We start from the raw sequence: 7,489 nt of genomic DNA on the forward strand, positions 1-7,489 counted from the left end.
ATTGTAATACTCCGTAACCCTAATTCAGTGATAGAGACAGGTTATGGGTGTTACAGAACGACTCACCCTTATATTTCTACTAGGTTTGTTGCCCCTTCATGTGATATGATTGGTTTTGGGCCTCTCTCCAATTACGAGTTCTTCCTAGGCCTTTTTGACCCAGTACTCTATCATGTGGTCCACCCCGCTTTAGTTTTTCTATTTCCAAAAATAAAATTTAATATTTACATATTAAATAATTTTCTTATCACAATTTCACTCCAGTAAAATTTTGACAATTTTACCCCTTAGTAAAATTTTAACGATTTTTCCCCTGGTAAAATTTCAAGAAATTCATTTAATATGTCACAACTCAACATGTTCACTATGACTGAATGGTTTATTTTTATTTTTGGGCTTTAAAATAGTCCAAAAATATAAACTCATTCTTCCATCATATTTTAAGTAATCCTATATAGCACTGCAAATTTCCAATTTCAATTTCATTTCCATTTCCATTTTTGGAAACCTACATTCATTTCCAAATGATTCCATTTCTCCATTTCGGAAAAAAAATCATAATCATTCCCGAATGTTTCCCATTTCTCTTTTTCTATTCATTCCAATCATTTCTATTCAAACACGCAATTTATTTTTGGTTTCAACGTGCTAGCGAGGGGACCAATTGGACATTTGTAGTTGAGGCTGAAATGATTTATAATTAAGTTATGAATTTTCGCTTATTAATTATAACCTCATTTAGTCACGAAGACATTCCACTATAGTATCGTGACTGAGCTCTCCTTAACGGCATATCATTACGAAAGCAACTACTCATTGCTCATCTAATGACCTTGTCATAAATTTGTTCTCCCAATATGATCCTATTTTATCTCATGGTAACCATTACATCTTCCTTCATGAAAAGTCAATCACTATAAAATATTGATCAAGTCATCCATCACAAAAACAAACAACTCGTGGCCACATTTACTTTTCATCATCCATGTAATTCAAATGAGAGGATATCATTTACCCATGTTTTGGGCTATGAATTCCACTATTATAATGACGCTACATTTTACAAGAGTCATACACCTAACGCATTAGCTTTTGGTTCCTTATCTATTTGAACTCAGGCTTTTCCTTACATAAAACTGTATGAGTCACGCATACATAGTCTGCCATTGTAACACCCTTTACCCGTATTCGACACCGAAATAGGGTACAAGGCATTACCAAAACACATACACTTGTAAACGTATTGAAACGAGTTATAAAATTTCATCTAAATTAAAAGTTTCAAATTATTAACATGCTTTTATAATTCTTCACAATATATCCTCAATATATTATAATCATAATAAATAGGGCCTATGAGACCTGATACATACTCATGCAATTCAATGCTTCATTTCTTTTTATTCAATTCACAATTCAAATCCTATCACTAGCAATTTCCATTTAATTCATGTACAATTCAATATTAGTAAGTTCAATACTAATACGTATTTACCATTTAACTCAACGTTTATCGACTATACCATTCATTAACACATTTATGAAATTCTCAATTTTTGCAATGAAAATATCACTTTAGTTTAAATAACAACATCAATTAAACTCATCATCCCCTTTTTCGTCATTTTTCACTTCAAATATGAACTTACTATTTCATTACATTTCCACACCCGTTTCCTATGCATATCACACAAGACATAAACATATCATTTAACCATAGTCGCAAGTTAATGCATTTAAACATAATTCTTTTTGAAACTAACCACGTGATAAACCATTTCACTAGAGATTACATAATTTAAACCTTACCACCCCTATCATGATCATAAGCATGTTTCCATTTAGGCACTTACCATCTCAATGCATAACCTATAAGTTTAACGTGGCATAATCCAACCACAACTTGGCCAAAGCCTAAGCATGTACACCAAATATGTTAACCCAAATAAACATATAGCATAAGCATTATAAGCATGGATGACCACAACATTTGTTCATGTATCAAACTTACCAACATGTGTTAATTCATAAACCATTCATTTCATTACTTCAAGCCAAATCATATTCCAAATATACCATACACACATACTATGAAACTTTATTTTCCCACATGAGGTTAAACCATGACCAATCATGCACAAATATAAGCATTATTTCTCTTTCATTGTTTATCAATCATAATCGAGCATATGACCAATTATACACAAATCATTCATATATTGTCCAATTTTCCTCCTCCTCCTCCTCTCCATCCCACATCCTTAATGTGTATAACACTTAAATAACATTATCCATACTTTCACTATTTTCTTGTATGCAAATTCAAACTGTCTGTCTGAGTCAGAGTCACTAATTTATTTATATCTTGAGCTACCGAGATCCAAATTAAGATCCGTTAATTTTCCCTGAAACTAGACTTACATATCTTCTTGCCATAAAATTTTAAAAATTTTTATATTATCCAATAAGTACATTTTATTATTTAAAGTTTCCCCTGTTTCACTACTTGACAGTTCTGACCCTTCTTCATTTAAAATTAATTATTTCATAGTACAGAATTCATATAATGTTATCGTTTGTTTCTTTTGAAAATAGACTCATTTAGGATTCTAAACATATAAATTTTATCCCATAATTATTTTTATAAAAATTTTAATTATTTTCCAAAGTTAGAACAGGGGATTTCGAAATCATTCTAGCCCTATCTCACTAAAATTCAAATATCTCATAATATAAAATTCTTTTGCTTGCTCTGTCTCTTTTATGTGAAAATAGACTCATTCAGATTTAATTTCATATATTATTCAGCCTCTAATTCAATTTCCAACATTTTTGGTTATTTTTCAAAGTCACACAACTGTTGTTGTCTAAATTGTTTGTTGCTAAATGTACTTTTTCATAATTTCACTTTTTTCTCACTTTTCTTTTTCACTGATCAAAGCCAATTTCTCATCTTTCTTGATTTATAATAAAATATTTAACTTATTTAACACTCACATTATTAAATTTAGTCCAAAAATCACACTTTTTAAAAATTACATTTTTGCCCCTAAAGTTTCACAAAATTACGATTTTGTCCCTAGGCTCATAAAATAATTTTTATTCAATTTATTTGCATTTTAGGCCTAGAAAAACCATTTTCATAACTATACCAGTCCAAAATTTTCACTTATTCACACACTTACACACATTTTACAATCTTTTTACAAACTAGTCCTTTTATGCATTTTCACCGAAAATCACCTAGTAAAAGTTGTTTATCTAACCATAAACATGCATAATCTACCATTTACCATCAAAATACAAAAATTTCTAACATGTTTCAAAACCTAGACCTTCATCATATCTCAAATAAATGGTAGAAATAAATAAATCATGTGACAAGGATTTCAAAAAGATGAAAATCATTAAAAACGGGGCTAGAACGGACTTACAATCCAGCTTGGAAGCTTGAAAAACCCTAACCATGGTTTCTCCATGAAAATTTCAGCCCCTGGCTTGAAGATGGACAAAAATTGGCTTTTAATTTTGTTTTTAATTCATTTTAATTACTAAATGACTAAAATGCTCTTAATGAAAAACTTTGGAAACATGCCTAACCATGTCCATTTTTGTCCACCAACTTAACCAATGGTCTAATTACCATATAAAGATCTCCAATTTAAAATTTCATAACAATTGGACACTTTTAACATGTAGAATTCAATTTTTGCACTTTTTACAATTTAGTCCTTTCTACTAAATTGAGTGCTCAAATGTCGAAATTTTCGAACGAAATTCTCACAAAAGTATTTTGTGAAATTGTAGACCATAAAAATATAATAAGCATAAATTTTTCCTCGTCAGATTTGTGGTCCCGAAACCACTGTTCCGACTAGGCCCAAAATCGGGTTGTTACAGCTATCCACTCAAGATTTAGGTATGTCACACTATGAACGTCACAAGTGAATAAATTTGTAAATAGATTTAGGATCTATTCTGCTTGGGTCCTGTCTGATGTACTATCAGTCTATTCAATCACATTTATGTCTCTATTTTCTAGGAGTCATCTACTCCGATGCCTAAGACAAGGCACCTCCCCAATTGGACTTGATAGAAGACATATTAGTCTTTCAATCGGTTTGCTCATTTCCAATTAGACTAAGGATATGTTTAGGTTCGTCTACCAATACAAGTTGTCTTTCTGTACTATGATCCAACCACGTAATACCACTTAGTATTAATTAAACAATTAAACAACCAATGAGCAACATTTGCTTCTATTTTGCTTTGCGTGCAAAAACCATTTGAGGACAATAATACGAAGTTTATTAATCGTAATAAATGAATTTGTTTTATTAACCGACCTATCCGAAAAATCACAAGTGTATATTGACGAAAATACTACACTTAGGGCACCAGATCCAACAGAATAAACCTATATAATTTCATTTTTATACCCTCACAATATTATATATTATTCAATTTAGTCCCTAAATTCGAAATAACCATAACTTCAAAATTTCAACCTTGGTTTAGAATCCAACTTCACATGCATTCATTAGGGACCTCTACATTCTATTTCTACTGATATTTTACAATAGTTTTAAATTTTATTCACTTTAGCCCCTATGCACAAAACTAACAATTAATTGTTACAATCTAGTCCTTTTTACCATCTAAGCTTAAAATCTATCAATTTCAAGCTTAATTCTTTAAGAAATCAACAGTGGTAACTTTCAAAAACTTTAAAAGTTTTATAAATTGGTATATTGGCTAGCTAAATCAAGCTTCCATGACCTCAAATCCCTAAAAATTTCAAAGAAAGGACTTGAATTTTTACCTTTTATTGATGGTCGAATACCTGAAACCTTTGGATGATTTTTCTCTTTTCTTAAATATGGAGAATCAGTTTTGGAAGGAAGGATAAGATGAACACGTTCTCTTTCTTTCCACTCATTTTTTATTTGTAATGGATTAATGGCTAATTAATTTAATAATTTCATTGTTAATTAACATAATAAAATCTTAACATTACTTAATGGAGATAGCCATCATCTGCTACTAACATTTACCTCATAATGGTTTAATTACCATTTTGGACCTTTGTCTAATTGCAATTTAAGTCCCCAAGTCTTTGACCAATTAAAAACCTATAGCGATTGGACTTTTACAATTTAGTCCTTGCACCTAAATTAAGTATTTGATTGAAAAAATGATGGACCAAACATTAATATTATTTTATATAAACTCCATAAATATTCATATTAATATTTACGAACTTGATTTTTAGTTATGGGGTTTCGAAACTGCATTTTTTGGTACCACTAAAAATTGGGTTGTTACAATTTTCAATCAATATCCTTATCCTATGGCATGCCAACTATATCCAACCATGTCTGAACAGCTAATAGGGTAACCGGATTTTTAATTTTATTATATCATTCAATTTATAACTTATCATACTTAATTCATCATTTCATCATATAATATAACATGTTTCAACACAATTTAATACCAAATATCATATATCAATCAAATCATACTACTTTCTATTCTATTCAATTTAGTCATTGTCTCGATATTCAATCTCAACCATAGAAATTCAATTTAAATAACCATTGACAACTCACCTCAACATTATATAATGTAAAATTTCATGAATAAGTAGTAATTAAATTGATCCAAATCAAAGAAATACAAATTGAAAGCTCACGTCACTTGTCGTTGGCTCTCGCTTTTCCTTCCCCTCTTGATGGCTCGGCATCGTCCTTAGATATGAATAATAATTAAATAATAACACAATATCAAATTCCATCCAAATCACATTTAATTATAAAGCCAAACATGTCACACCCAGCTTTTTGTTAAGTCCAAAATTTAGAAATAATTAAGGGTTAAATTGGAAAAAATCAAAAGTTGGTGGGTTCTACTAAAAAATTAGGAAAAAATTAGTGGTTGTTTTAGAGTAGTTAAGTTCCAATACTGATTCGGTCGAATGAGAATCAACTGGTTCGTTAGTGGGAGACAAAATGATTACCAATGATTGGTTTTTATAAGGTTGAAGACCGTACCTGAAGTGCTATAAATAGCTGAGCAGTGAATTACCAGGGTGAATTTATCTCAACTCTGTTTAATTTTCCTCTCTTCTTCATCTTCTTCTTGGTTGATCCGAAGCAGAGATAGTTATGAGAAGCTCTGTATAGAGCGATGATTGTGGGGTTTGAGTCGAAAAAATAGAGAATCCACTGAGCTGGTAAAGTTTTAAGTCCTTTAGTGTTCGTATATTTAAGAAAATAAAGTGAAGAATTTTTAGAATCTTTGAGGGGTTCTGTATGTTTCTGGAAACTGAGTTTTTAAGCTGGAATGCTAAGTTTAATTCATTACTTTGGTTGTCATGTTCAACTGCCAGAAGAATGGAAGCTCAGACATTCGAAAAAGTTAAGCTGAAGAGGCAAAGAAGCATCAGATGAGTTTCTATACTCCATACATGATTGTGTTTTAAATGTTATGTATGCATAGGGATGAGTAGGTATATGAGTATTCATAAATGTGTCGGTATGCATGAAATGGTTGTGGTACCATATATAAATTCAACGTACTCCACGTTACTATGTTATGTGATTATATGTTTATTTTTGTGTGTTTATGAACTGTGGAGTATGGAGGGAAGTTATCGACGAGATAATTGGATAGAAAAAGGAAATTTTCTATTAGATTTCACAATCTAGTGTTACTGGGTGTAAACCGTGATATGCGAAGCTCTGAGCCTTGTAGAGGAGATATTGTGATGTTTGAGCATCAAGGTTAAAATTGGTGAAATGGAGGAATGGGTGGATGGATAGGGAAATGGAGTTTTTATTAAGATTCCACAATTTGGTGTTGTTGGGTGTAAACCGTGATATGCGAAGCTCCGAGCCTTGCGGAGGGGACATTGAGGTGTTTGAGCATCAATGTTAGATATGAGATGAGATGTTATCAACTGGCTTGCTAGAGTGAAACCTTAATAACTGTCTATCGACTCTATAGAGTGATACTGTGATGACAATAAAGTCCTTTGGGGCGACACTTCAAAGAGGTTTAATGTGTAATACCATAGCTCGACTATGGCAATCAATAGAGTCTGTCAGGACATTAAACATGATAACATTATGTAAGACCATAGCTCGACTATGACAACATAGAGAGTTCATCAAAACAGTAAAAATGGGATAGTCTGTCGAGAAAATAAACATAGGGAAGTCCGTTAGGACAATAAACATGAGGCATGATGAGTAAGACCATAGCTTGACTATGGTAACATATAGAGTCCATCGGGATGATTAACATAAGTAGTCCGCGAAAACAGTAGTCTTGGAAAATCACATAAAGGAGGAAAAATGCAAGTGATGACAAGTGATAACTAGCCAGCAGATTTTAGGAATTCGCCAAAAAGGCCATAAGTAATAGAAATGAAAAAAGTTCGCCAAAGCCTTGTATTAAGGCAAACGAAAGAGGATTTATCTGTGGC

This window comes from Gossypium hirsutum, chromosome D01, assembly GCF_007990345.1.
Source record: "Gossypium hirsutum isolate 1008001.06 chromosome D01, Gossypium_hirsutum_v2.1, whole genome shotgun sequence".
In the NCBI taxonomy this organism is placed as follows: domain Eukaryota; kingdom Viridiplantae; phylum Streptophyta; class Magnoliopsida; order Malvales; family Malvaceae; genus Gossypium; species Gossypium hirsutum.